Source organism: Hermetia illucens, chromosome 1 (genome assembly GCF_905115235.1).
Source record: "Hermetia illucens chromosome 1, iHerIll2.2.curated.20191125, whole genome shotgun sequence".
NCBI lineage: Eukaryota > Metazoa > Arthropoda > Insecta > Diptera > Stratiomyidae > Hermetia > Hermetia illucens.
The window spans coordinates 176,148,923-176,164,328 of record NC_051849.1 but is presented as its reverse complement, the minus strand read 5'-3'; positions in this window follow the sequence as shown (position 1 = coordinate 176,164,328).

The window sequence follows — 15,406 nt, the reverse complement described above, 5'->3', positions numbered from 1 at the left end:
ACATAATCCTTCATATTTTTCCAAACTACGTATGTCTCGTCCATATTACAGCCGTAAATATTACGCTCACCCTAAACAAACAAACTGCCGATTTCCGAACATATATGCACGTATATAAATTGATCGTACCCATATTTCCGATTTACTTCTTATATCTGTCTGAATTAGGCACTACCCGCAAAGTCCATTAGCACGCATATACTATATCTACATACACACATGTCTCGTTGGAATAATTGATATTCATATACAAATGACTAAAAAACTAAAACAAAATAATCCTTTTCCACCCAATTCATACGAACTTACTTCGTGGTGATATTGACGAATTCATATGTGATGATGACGTCATCAAGGTTGTACCCCCTATAACTTTGTTAATAATAGTTCGATTTTCTTCAAACTTGACCAAATTGTGCACCATGTTCTTCATTACACCTATGCTAAATTTTGCACACCTGCGATGGACATAAGGGGGGTGCCGGATAAATTTCTAAAACGTGGAAATATACTGTTGTTAAGTTTATTTGTGCAGATATCGGAACCGGATATATTTCGAGGCCTAGATTTCATAGAGATGCACTACTGTGATTTTTTTCGGATTTTTCGGTTGGTTAGGTTCTGGGAACGAGACCTGTTACACTTTTTGATGGTCATATTCTGAGCCCTCACTCCCCTATATTTCCCCAATATCAAATATTGAACCAGTTTCGAAAAGTACTAATTGAGACCTTTTATTTGATACCCCACATGGCTACATTCTGTGAAAAAAAGTGTTGCTACCTCCTTTCACCTGTATGGGGAGCCCCCCCTTAAACTTAACGCAAAATGGCGCCAGTTGCTGTATGTAAAGGGAACGGCAGATCACATACTCTTACCAATTTTCGTGATAATCGGTCAAGCCGTTTCCGAATAAATTGGGTGTGACAGACAGACAGACAGACAGACGGACAGACAGACATCGAATCGATTCTAATAACCATATAAAAAATATCAAAAGCGAGCCACATTGGATACATACATACAATGAAGATGAACCACTGATAAAATCTGGAGAAATAAGAAGCAAAAATAAATAAATGGCAAGGTCTGGAGATACGATAACTTTAAGAGACGTAATTAAAGATCCGTTTACCGCTGGAGGGAATGAACGACACTTTGTTTTCAGTCTGCATTCATATTCTGCAGGGATGCGGCGTAAAACCTCATTGCGGACATGGAGCAGAGAAAAATTCGATGGACTCAACATTAACTAAATAGTAAAACACAATCTCTGTTCATAGAAGAAGCAGAAGCACCTGTCTAACTAACTATACTCTCTATAACTATCAGGAATGCATTTAAAACCTTTAAAAAAGCAAAGTACCAGGTATGAGCGAAATACGTGCATAGCTACTAAAGGGATAGAGAGTGGAGATGATGACCAATTTTTATAAAGGCGTAAAGATTGTTTGGTTTGACCCCACTATGTCCGAGGATTGCCCAAAAATATCATTTGCCCTATTTATAAAAACCGCACCAAACTCTGCTATGAGAACTATAGAAAGATGTCGTTGTCGTGAACATATCACAAGTTGCTGTCAAAAATGTTTGAAAGAAGGTTCTGCTCTTTTTCAAAAATATCATTAGCGAATACTGCGCAGGATTTCAAGGTGGGAAGTACGTGATTGGTAAGCTAGCTAGAAATAGCGAAGGAAGTTGGTTTAAAATAAACATCAAGGAGACCAAAATCATTATCCAAACTAGAACGAACGGACACGAACCAGACAAACACAACATTGAAGTATTACGTCTTACAAAACGACAAGATTCGAATGTTTGAGTTGGCTAGCCATGTTGAACGTATGGATATCAGAAAAATTCTCAGCCAACTACTCAAAGGCAAGGTGAAAGGTAAATGACCACTGGAAAACCTCACTACAGATGGGAAAGCTCAGTAGACAACGCGAGTAGCATGCCTGATTTCAGAGGGCATTTCCAGTTCATTCTTGCGTCGATTACTTCCTTCATTATTTGGGGATATTTTGTTGGCTCGAAAAAAATTGTTTTCTTAAAAAAATCTTGTGCTACCACGTTTAAGACGAACCATGAAATCATGAAATGCATGTAGACGACGTCTGTAGTAACCAGTTGGTTTTATTTTCATGTCCCTATATTCGGCATATTGGGAAGAAATCTCTTTGCCACTAACTTTTCGGTGGTTTCGAATCATGCTTTTTGCTATTTCTTTTTACTAGGGTCAACCCTGGCCTTACCGTGTTGGAGACGTAAAGGAGTCCATCGCGAGTCGATCTTAATGTCGCTTTTGCTGTAATATTACGTGGTAAAAATGGATACAAACTTCTCTATTTTGGTAGCCCACATACCCAATACAGTGTTGGCGTTACCATCTCAGGGGGTTTCTGTGATGCCATTAAAAAAGTAGAACGATTTGGTGGTGGTTGGTCGATGGAGCTGACCATTATATCAGCTGATCGCACTTTTTACTTCTTCACCGCGTACGCGCCACCGATAGATCGACCTGCTTCTGAGAAAGATGCCTTCTTGCAATTTTTCGATGCAAAGACTTGCAGCGTGCCTGCTGATGACTATATCATCATTGCAGGCAACCTTAATGGTCATGTGAGTGGAAAGGCAGACGGTAACAAGTGCCATGGGGAAAAGAGGTTTGGAGAGTGTAATGGGGGAGGCGAGCGTATAATCAATTCTGAGGACACCAATGACCTTGTACTTATGAATACATGGTTCATCAAATGATTGTCTCATCTTCCTACATTTTATAGTGGGAGCTGCGAAAAGTAAATCGACTATATCCTCGTAAGATGACGATATTTTATCATCGTCCCTGATTGCAAAGTTTCCTATGAGGCCATCACATCTCAACATCGGCCATTGATTACCGGTTTGCGAATCAAACCACCGATGAAATAACGTAAGGAATGCGCTGACCCGCTGCGCATTAAATGGTGGTGATTTCGTGAGAAGAAAAAAGAAATGATCTCACTTATGCGATTACCAACCGTTATGAATGTGAAAGAATCGTGGATGGAAATTAAACACACAATCCAGAAAGTGGCCTATGCAACCCTCGGGGCCACTAAGCCAGGTAAGCGGTTCATCAACTGAGATACTTGGTTTTGAAATGAGGATGTTAAAATCAAGGTCCTGAAAAGAAACACCTCTACCATAAGTTTCTTCACGATAAAACGCTGGCCAAGTGGCAAATTTATAAGAATGCCAACCAGGAAGCAAAGATTGCGATCACTGTCACCGGGGCGGCCCATTACAAAAATCTTTACGATCAACTGAGCATTCAGAATGGCGAGAGAGATCTGTATCGACTTGTCAAAAGCCGACACGAACGCACACAAGGTATCGGACACTTTTGTCGTGTTAATGCCAAGAACGGTACTTCGCTTACCGACTGTCGAGCCGCGACGGATAGATGGCGGAGCAGATTTCAACTGAAGAATTTGTTCATCTTTCACTTCCACAAGCATTGCTGACATTTGGAGCAGTTCCATCTGTCAGCGCCATTCGCAAAATCGAGGAAGCACTAAAACGAATGAAATCGTGGAAAGGAACAAGATCTGACGACATCTGAGCTCTGGAAAGCGAAGAGCTGGGACTTAACATTGTGGCTGAGTGATTTCTTTAATCGGGCTATTGGGAAAGGTAGAACACCATCTAACGAGCAAGAAAGTACCGCAGTTTCAATATGGAAAAAGAAAAGAAGTCCAGCAGAATGTTCAAATTACCATTCGATCGAGCAACTTTTCCAAATTTAGAATGATCGCCTCATGCAAAACGGTTTCAAATTGAATCTATATAAATAAAACTGAATTTTTGACTACCGATCCCAATTAAACAGGCGCACCTACCCCTAACTGAGCGATTTAAATATCACGGGTCAATGCTATCAGCCAATGGAGAACTGCGTTATGAAATTGCTGTACGCATTAGCGCAACCTCGGGGCACTGGCTCATAGGGGACCATGCCGCTAGGCTCGGCTTACCCTACAACTCGCATTGCCGAAGCTGCGGAGAAGGAAGGGAAGCCCTCATGCACTTTCTCAGCAATTGCCCAGCTCTGGCTCAAGTCAGGCTGCGGACACTGGGTAAACCATTCTTTGGGGACCTCAGCGAGATTTCTAGCTGCAGGGTCTGAAGATCCGAGCCGGCTGGACTTTGCTTCCCTGCTTCCCTGCCACTGATACCTACCTACCTACCTAGCGCAACCTGGATGAAGTGGCATTCCACAACTGGTGTTCTTTGTTATCGACGTATCAATAAACGTCCTAAATCTAAAATTTATCGCAATATCATCTGCCATTTCGTCCTCTATGGTTTTGACTGTTGCCCGACTATAAAAGGCAATGAACGCTGTCATCCGGTAGTGGAAACGAAGATGTTACGTTCGATTAGTGGCGTGATACGCTTTGATCGCATCCGAAATGAGGATATCAGCGATCGATATGGGGTTGTACCAATCGTGGAAAAACTATGGGAGAGGCGTCTTCGATGGTATAGTCACGTAATTCGCACTTACGAGAATTCACTTGCCAAGATTGTCCGGATGGCGCAAGTGGTTGGAGTACTAGGCTGTCGTAGCAGAAGGCGGCAGTTCAAATCTCACTGGCGGCGGGGAGATTTGTTATCGTGGCTGTATGTCGGATACCAGTCGACTCAGCTATGAATGAGTATCTGAGTCAAATCAGGGTAATAATCTCGGGCGAGCGCAATGCTGACCACATTGCCTCCTACAGCATACTGTATTGTGCAGTAACGGTCTTGAATGAAGTGCTCTAACACACTTCAAGGCCCTGATCCAATATGGATTGTTGCGCCAACGATTATTACTATTATTACGATTGGTCCGAACATTGAAGTCAATGGTAAGCGACCAAAAGGCCGGCCAAAACAATGGTGGCTCGATACGCTGGATGGGGATTTGAAAGCCTCACGATTGTATCCAGATCAGGCTTTCTATTAAAGAAAATGGCGAAACCGATCACCACAAGTCGACCGGCCTGCGAAGGGAACAAAAGGTGGAGGAAAAAGAAGTGGTTAGCATGTGGTAGGCCTCGATTATGGAACGAAGGAGAATAACAAATCTGCTTCGTGTTGACTATATGGTTTTACAATTATTATAGAAGCTCTACAGGTGGTTTATAACTTGTTGATATTACTGGTCAGCGGATGAATTCTGAATACTAATATGCAAGAAGAATCTATCTCTACCGTCCAAACAGCAAATAGTCCAGATAAATATCTTGTCCACCCAATTTAGTGGGAAGGGATGGTCGCGGTTTCATTGATAATAAAAGATGTTCACCCTCTGGGTTCATTCTGATGAATTGATGTCTTTCTCCGCAGTTTGTTTCCAGGGCATAACTCAGATTGTGAGTCCGCATAAACCTACCATTTAGTTATGTGTTTCACGTTGGTTACAAAATACCATTCCTATACTAGTCATTCTGTAAAAGTTACACATTTTCGTATAAAATTCTATCCGGTATCGGTCAATACTGTTTGGCTGAATACGTTAGATTCTCCAGACACTATTGCACTACCACTTGAACTCCGTGACTTAAAGGCAATGAGTCATATTTGATATGGGTAGATAAGGGATGATTTCATCAATCTGTAGAACGCGTTTGCAAGTAGCGTCACTAGACCTGTTACCGCATATCCATACTTCCGTAATATGCGACTTGGGAAGGTTTACGATAAAAGCTAACACCTCACTATCACCTCAGCTGTGCAGAGCCTAAACTTTCTCTAATAAACACAATAAACGCCGACGTGATGAACATCTGAGTCGTAATATCAAAATTATCATCTGGTTTACATTTAGCGCCGTGGTATCACTACATGGCGTTATTCATTTTTCCGGTTACACTTTCTCGTCACATTTGTACTACAAGTCATGAATATTAAACAGCATGTACCTTAAGAAGAGTTAAATAAAAAATTAGATTATGAAAAAAAGAAGAGGAGTTTCGGCAAGACCTCCTTTGACCCGAAAAGATCAACAGAGAAGCAGTGATGACAAGATCCATAGAGAGATTGCATATGAAAACGAAATCTGACAAGATACCTGGAGAAATCTGAAAACAGATAAAAAAAGCTTTAGTTTTTGAGAACTCCCGTTAATGCATATTTCACTTTTTTAACCCCGTGTAGTGGCAATGATTAGTGGGATTATCTTTGAATGAGGACGTTGCACTTGTATAGTATCAGTAATAATATTTCAATTCTGAATACATATTATTTTCAACATTTCACATCACAGAAACATAATTTTGTCATTTGTGAAAAGGTACCCAGATTCATTTGTAACAATATGCTCGGGACGAATTTTAGGAACTGATAAAAGGTAAAGCAAAATATAAGGCTGGTGATTGCTCAGGAATATTCACAAAAGTTCCTAGATTTTTTGGAGAGAAGGGAATGTAAGCTAGGTAACTTTAAAGAACTAAATCGCTATCTTGAAAGCCCTAAGGAATATGAGGTTTTAAGTTTTCATAATTGCAACATTTTCAATAAAATGTTTATTTAAGATATATTTTCACAATATCAATGGACCTTTCAAAAGAATACTTGCTACATATACTACAATTTTCGAAAAAGTTAAGAAGCAAAATAATCTGAGGTCCAAAATAAGATAACCTTTAGAGGAGTTAAGAGAGCCTTGATTGCGCACGGGATTACTTCTATGGAGCTAAAAAATGAGGAGGTTATACCCGTAGTGTATAATAATTTCAAGGGTTTCACGCTGAAGCTTAATGTATGAGTATTTGACGTAGCGTTATCAAATATCTTCCAGTAAAAAATAATGGGATCACAACCATATAAAACCCTAAGAGATAATTTCACTATACCTTTGTCATTATTATTTTCGACAAACTTGACAGTATCATGCACAATAGTATAGTAAGATACTATTATTAACTTGAGAATATATCCTTATGGAGGATACTTTGAGGTTTAAATATTATGTAAGAGGAGCTTCTCATTTTTTCAGATTTGTGGTTAGCTTTTAATGATAATAATAATCGTTGGCGCAACAATCCAGCTGGATCAGGGCCTTGAAGTGTGTTAGAGCACTTCATTCAAGATCGCAACGGTACACTACAGAAAAGCCTGTAGGAGGCAATGTGATCAGCATTGTGCTCGCCCCATATTATTACCCTGATTTGACTCAGGTACTCATTCAGAGCTGAGTCGACTGGTATCCGACGTCAAATCAACATAAAAATACCACTGCCACCAGTGAGATTTGAACCGCAACCTTCCGTTCGACAGCCTTGTGTTGTAACCTCTCAGTTATCCGGACACCTTTTGAGGATGGGCTCGTGGAATAAGTGATGACTTCCTAACCCCTGCACTTCTCCCTTTACAGCTGATATTAATACTAAGTTCTACTTCGAAAAGTACTTATCGGGAGCTTTCATATGATATTCTAAATGTCTATATTTTGTAGAAAAAAAATTACAGCCCTTTTTTAAGGTTTTGTGTAAATACGAAAACTCGGTTAGTACTTTCCGAAGTCCTGAAGCTGGTGAGTGCGTGGGGTTTCAAGTGATCATTTCTTTAACAGACCCTTTCTCAAATCATGAGGCTGCCACTGTATGGTGCCTAGGCTCCATACCGATACCTGTTCAAATAAAGTCAATGATAGGACATTACTATAATTTTTAGCAATTGCCAGGAACCCCCCCCCCCCCTTAAGTTCACCCTAGAATCACGAAATTTTGCAGCAAAGTAGGCTACATCATAGAGCATGATTCTACCAAATTTAGTAAAAATTACACTATTACTAACAAAGTTATAATAGGTCGAAGCTGTCGCTTCTGTGTAAATTCAAGACTTTGAATGTCAATATCACTTGAAAGTGGATCTCACATGATATATGCTACATACTAATGGGACAAATGCTAACTCAAATCTCTTTATAAAAGAAATACACAAAACCTTTCATACCTGAAGCGTCAAGCTTCCGATTTCCCGATTGTTGTATATCTTGAAGATTGAATATGTTTTTAATAACAACATTTACCATAGCCCCAATGAAGCATATTTATAGTTAGAAGTTTCGGTGGAAAATATTATCTAACTGTCAAGAGTCCTGTTTCCAGGTACCTTCGAAAGGCAATGATTTTCAAGCATAAAATCTCAAGATAAAAACACAAAGTTTAAACATTCTGTAGTTGACTAAAAGGAACAGGTCGTGTGCTATGCGATAAGCACCACTCTTATTTGGAATACTATGAAGGGATCTAGAGCTATTCTATCAGATATTATACAAATGCATACAGAACCTGCAATTCAGAAGGAGGAGCTTCATCATTAAACGCACTGTTATTAAAATTATCGTCTTCACCTCTAACATATACACATATGTTTGCCCATGGTTATTGCGACATTTCAATTACCCTCTACTCTGGTTACTTAGTTAAAGTTTCATCAACACCATTTTCCCTGGTGGCATCGCAAATCTTTTGAAAAGTCGTACAGTCAAACGCCCCTTCAATGTTCACAAACGCCCCCATCGCGTACTCGCCTTTCAGAGTTGCCTCCTTTATTTTTGAAACCAAAGAGTGAAGGGCAAATTCGCAGGAATTTCCACGTTGAGCATGTTTTCATTTAGTGCCTCCAGACATTCCAGTCAAAATGATGTTAAGCTGATTTGCCTGAAGTTTTCTGGATTTGAGCAGTAATCCTTCCTAGGCTTAGGTGCAACATTATCTTAACCTTCTTCCAAGAGGTAGGCACATAGCCTAGAGCAAAATATCCACCACAAATATTTTTTGGAAGTAGCTTTAAGTGCTCTACAATACCATCCTTTAGCATCGTGGAAAAGATTCCATCCATGCCAGGTGCCGTGAAGTTATATAGCAGCTCCCGCATTTTCATTCTGGTGTTGAAAACTTTCCAGAAGCCGACCATCCTCTCCTTCCCACTTCTGTCACCTGTTCTCGCGGATAGTGTTCTTCCAGTAGTCCTTTCAGATTAAACTCTGGAGTTCGTGAAAGTTGCATGCGGTTTTCTAAGAGAGTTTAACTTGGCCGACGTTTCCTTTTAAAAGACCCTGCGCAACTTGGAAATCTTTCTTTCTCCTTCCAGTTCCGGGCAATATGCTACCTCGCTTCGAACGTCGTAAGAGCCTCTTATATTCACACTGTGAGTTCCGGAAGTTTAATCAGTCTTCATTCTTACTGATTTTACAAGCAGGACTGAGAGGTCATCTGGTTGATTTCCTGAGTATTTGCAGTTCTCGGTTGCACCATGGAATTATTTTGTCCGTTTCGTCTCGGGAAATAGGAAAAATCGCTTCAAAGCATTCTGAAAGTATGCGGTTTAGAGTTTTCAACTCATTTTCTATTACCAAATGAGTCATAAGTCGCCTGGGAACTTGGACTTTGTTACCGAGAAGCTCACTGGACTTTGTCCAGCCCGTTTTTCTAGGATTTTTCATTGTATAAACGACTGTTTGGATGCAATCATCAACGGCGCAACAGCCGGTAACCAGCCTAGGATTGCCTTAATAAGGAACTCCAGATACCCCGATTTTGCGCCTAAGTCTACCAATTCGATATCCTTAAAAGCTGTCTGGCGTCCTGCGTCTACGCCTATGCCATCGCTCCATCTCAGGCAGGGTCTGCCTAGTCTCCTTTTTTTCTGGATCATGCTCATCCATATGGGTTAAGTGACCCGCCCACCGTAACCTATTGAGTTCGATTTTATCCACAACCTGGCGCTCATGGTATTTTCCATAGATTTATCGTGTAGGCTACGGAATCGTCCATCCTCATGTAGGGGGCCACAAATTCTTCGGAGGATTCTTCTCTTCACCAAGAGTGCACAGTTTTTTTTGCTAAGAACCCAAGTCTCCGAGGAATACATGAGGACTGCCAAGATCATTGTCTTGTACAGTAAAAGCTTTGACCCTATTGTGAGACGTTTCGAGCGGAACAGTTTTTGTGAGCTGAAATAGGTTCTTTTGGCAGCCGACAACCTTGCGCGGATTTCAGTGTCGTAGCTATTATTGGTTATGATTTTCGACACCTAGATAGGAGAAATTATCAACGGTCTTAAAGCTGTAGTCGCCTATCAATATTCTTCTCGTCTGACCAGTGCTATTTGATGTTGTTGGTTGGATTTTGGTGCTGATACGTTGCCAACATAACATATAGTTGTCTTACCTTCATAGACGTAGAAACTGCCTTCATCCAGATCTCGCGCCGCCTGCTCGATCTGGATGAAGTCAGTTTGTACATCTCGGGTCATTCCTCCCACGATGTCGATATCGTCAGCATTCGGCTGCAATAGTTAGACTAAATTCTAACTAACGGTGATCTGACAGTGAGATTTTGACATTTATATTTGGAGACATAAGCGTAGTCTAATCTGCAAACCGCCTCTAACTGAAGAGTCTGGTGCAATCAACGTGGATTTCACCGGGGTTATAAGTTTGCCCTTACCTTACACCAACAAATCCGGTTTTTTTAAATCCGATTGCTCCGATTGGATAATTTACGCTGTTTATATTCTATGAGTCGGGCGTGTTCCGTCGATATTGATTTTGCTTTCTGGCCTTTCAGGCGTTCCAAAAGGCATTTAGTTTTGTAACCTTCTTGGCCATTGGAAGCATCACACTCTCGATATAACACACTGGTTAGACCATCTGCGATAGCTTATCTGCTGTGTAACTTCGATATTCCAGGGCAATACCAAAAGACATGTGTTCGCATCAAGCGAATTTAATGTCTGTTTGTCATTTGTTTTAGAAAAGGTTATACCTATTGACATGAAACTTCGTGAAAAAGTTAGAATTGTGAACCCCTAGGTATATAGTAAATGACACCATTCTATGTGGCCTACGTGGGTTGATTTCATCAGAAAAGTTTCCATAATTACTTTCCAGAAGTCTTACTTTCCATTTCTTTTGCAGAAAGGACAGGCAGCCGGGGGATAGAAAGTGGTCACTTATTTCAAACTGAAGAAGAAAAAGAGAATGTTAGGAAACCTTTGGTTAAAATCGTATATTATCAACGGAGAAATAATAGGTTATGTTGGCTCTTTTGCGTGAGATACATACACATATTTTACGTGGTTATGGTTGTCTTATTCCGACAAAGCCATCTACTCTTCTCATTGACCTTGAATCCAAGCGATAAAATTTCTAAAATCGTCTAGTGCTTCTCCAATTTCTGTGCTGTACGTTACCTCTCGTTCACCGAGTGAGGCCCGACAGCCAATTTTGTCAATTTTTTTCGGCGAACTAAGAGGGATTGCAATAGTGAATCCGTTTAATTATCATCAGCTATTTCCTCTACTATTGTTTGATTTTGATCGACATGTGGGATGCTGTGAAATGTAAATTTTATTCCACGTGACTGCATTAGTAGTTGCCGAGTAATATTCTGGAATTGGCGTCAAGTGAACCAAGGTGGAGTGATCATCACCCAATAGTGCCTCAAAGTGGTAATAAAAGATAAATGAACGCCGCCGTCCGTAAAGTGAGAAAGCAATGTGAGGAGTTGGACCAGGTTAATACGTACCTCAGCTGGATGTGGCCTATTTTAGGATCCGCTGATATTCAATTTCATGATATGAAAATAAATAAATTCAATGAAGAAAGAGTTGAATACAGTTTTATTCAGCTGGTAACTTTTTCGAGGCTCCAAAAAACCTTATTAGAATGGCTGCGCATCCGTCTTTTTTGTTTCTTTTCAAGAGGTGGAAATCTTCAAAAGATACTGGTCTGGACACACCAGCGTGTGGGATTTTTACCCACTAAAACCACAACCGACTCCCTCCCTGCCCCGCGGAACTACCATAAGGTATTATATCACGGGGCGGGGTCAGCTGATTCTATAATAGCTTAGCCACCTTTCTTCTATACGCGGGGTACGTGACCGCGCTTTTCTGCTCTCCTCTGCCTTTCGCAGTTCAGTTTGGATAGATGCGATTATGGAGTTGACCGTATCCCAATTTTCTTGATGTGCTACCATTTTCGGCACCAAATCGTTTGCCAAGATGTCAATCGGCATCATTCCAAAGATAACGAATGCTGCATCATCTGAGACAGTCTTGAAGGCAGAGCATACCCTGTGGGCTGTGCTCCGGTAGACTGCACTAAATTTTTTAGTGTTAATTGACATCCGCAACGCCTCCCACCAAACTGGGGTCACATAGAGCATGATTGGGATCACCACCCTGACTATAAGCGACTTAGAGGCATGCTGTGGCCCTCCCACGTTCGGCATCATCCTCGCCAGGGATATACTAGCAGTGGATGATTTACTGCAAATATACTGAACGTGTTGCTAATAGCTGAGCTTCCTGTCTATTACCACCTCCAAGTATTTGATGGTCGGCTTGGAAGAGATGATATGGTTCCCGATTTTAACACAGGCGAATTTCTCTTCCGGCGCTTGGTGATGAGGGCCGCCTCTGTTTTTTCCTCTGCAAGTGTCAGACCAGAGCTCTCTAGCCAACATTTAACAGCACTGATTGCCTCGCTTGAGTATAACTCGACGCGACAATAACCTGCGCTATGTCGTCAGCGTAACCTACCACTGTGGCTTCCTCCGGAAGGGGAAGTTTAAGTACATCGTTGTGCATGATGTTCCACAGTAGTGGGCCCAATATGGAGCCCTGCGGGACACCCGCCGAAACAACGTACTTCTGGCGTCCATCATCCGCTATCGACGATAGCAGCGAGATATGCGAGAATGCCAACCTTCGCTAGGGATTTACGTATTAGATTCGAATTGACCGAATTGAATGAATTTTTCACATCCAGGGTTACTACCGCGCAATATTTGCTGGTACTAACCTTTCCGGCCAAGCCAGTAATCAATTTGGTGCCATCAATGGTTAGTCTGGCTTTATGAAACCCATGTTGCCGATCTGAAAGGCCTCCTTAGCTCTCAACAACCGGGAGTAACTATTATAGAATACCTATCTGAAAGGCCTCCTTAGCTCTCAACAACCGGGAGTAACTATTATAGAATACCTGCTCTAACATTTTCCCCACAGTGTCCAAAAAACGTATGGGTCGGTATGAGGATGGTTCACCTGGAGGTTTACCAAGCTTAGGCAGAAGTACTAATCCTTGCCGCTTCCATGCCGTTGTCTGTCTGTCTGTCACACCCGATTTATTTAGAAACGGCTAAATCGATTGTTACAAAAAGTGGTGATAACGTGTGATCTAGTGTTCCCTTTACATACAGCAAGTGGCGCCAGTTTGCATTGAATTTAAGAGGGGGCACCCAATACATACGAAAGGGGGTTCCAAATTTTTTTTTCGCAGAATGTGGTCATGTGAGGTAAAAGGGCTCAATTAGTACTTTTCGAAAATCTGGACACAAAATATGACCCTCACAAAGTATAACAGGTCTCGTTCTCAGAACCTATTCAACCGGAAAATCTGAAAAAAATCACAGTGGCATATCTAAATGAAATCTGGGCCTCAAAATAGTAATAATATAATATTTTCATATTTTAGAAATTTGGCCCGAAAAGCCTTTATGTTCAGGCTAAAAATAAAACTGGCATTCGCATAAGGGATAACATAAGGCAAAATTTTGGAAAGTTTGAAGGAAACCCAACTATTGTTAACAAAGTTATAAAAGGTGAAACTTTTATATTTTGCGTGAATTTCGTGTCATCAATACTACAATACTACTTCAATACTACAACAAAGTGAGCTCACGTGAATGGTAGGTCGCAAGAAAACATTTCGTTTTAGTTTGTTAATAATTTGTTTATCAATATCAATTATTCGAGAGTACATATGTAGGTATTTATATGTATGTATGTATGTATATATGAAGCTTTGGGGTATTGCCTAATTTAGATAGATATATGTACATTATTGAACAAGCGGTATTCAATATACATAGTTTATCTGTAGATATGTATACTATGGAAACATTTGTACGATCAATTTATGTACGTGCATGTATAGGTACAGTATTTTTGGCAATAGGCAATGTTTGTTTGTTTAAGGTGAGAATTATACCTGCGTCTGAAATATGTATATATTTCTTTAGTTTGCAAAAAAACTGTGAAGAAATATTTTCGGTTTTTCGCGATATACGAATCGAAAAATGTGTGTCGAAAGTCTCTCACATAAGATGAACACAAAACCTTTATACCCGAAGCACCAGCTTCCAGTATTCCGACTTGGTTTTGAAGTTCTTCATCAATCGGATAAAAGACTCTATAGGGTTAAAACTATATTCTCTGTTTCTTGATTACCGTTGAAACCGATAACGACATCTTCCCACGATCTGAAAGTGTACCAACTGCGGCGTAACATTCCGAAACATGACGAACCGTAAAAAAGCAGGCAAACAACAAATTAGTTAACATCTCACCTTGATGGGCCACTCATTCACCCACAAACAATAAATTTCAACTAAATTTCAGAGGACAGTCAAGTCAGTTTTGGCGGAGGTGATGCGGATGCTGTTCGTCGTCTGTACTAGAAAAAAGTGCCTAAATTTCAAACCATTTGTCTCAAAGGTGTAGGGGCATGAATAGAGGTGTGAATGATAATGGGTCAACAGAGCTGTATTCAAGCCGAATCCGAAGAGTTTGGAGTTGCTGATGTTAGGTGGGTGAAAGATTTGGGTTATCTTGAGCATTTCCTGGGAAAGATGAGTTCTCAATACCTGAAAATCACTCGCTACATGACGAACATATCGTTAAATGGGTAACTTATTCACAGTGAATATTGCGGAGCGCATAGTTAGGAAGATGGTCCTGGTTTCACTCCAATTATTGATTTGTTTTCTTAGCAGCATACTTACCCCAGATACCAAATCACCGTTTTGAAAGAATTGTATTGCAAAGCCATCGCATAGTAACATTAACCATCTCCAAAGCGTTTATTTAATAAAGAATGGATCTGTCTGTTGCTTTTACTTCTGAAAGGTTGATCGAACCAATTGTACCTTTCCTTTCCGCAGATTCGGCCATTATGTTGTCTGCTTCGTAGGTAAATCTGGTTAAATCACAAAGTTCCACTAAATCCATCTCTGCCCACTACAAAGAGTGCCATTAAGACAAGAAAAAAATGTTTCGTAAAAGACCAGAGGTGAATAAAAACCATCAAAACCACGATGATGATGGCTATCATGATGCTAAGTAAGATGCCAGATAACAGCATTCACCTAAGGTGAGATGAAAAATTGCGGCGACAACGGCAGCATTCCTGTTGTCCTCATACAGAGTATTTTCCACCAGATTCCAGGTTGCGCGAAACCCGACAAAAGATTTTAATGGTGATCGCATTATCGTTTGGTGTGTCATACGTGCCACAGATACTATCGGGTCCATTTCGTACTTATATGAGACGACAATGACTACTCGTTAAAACTCTTGGTGT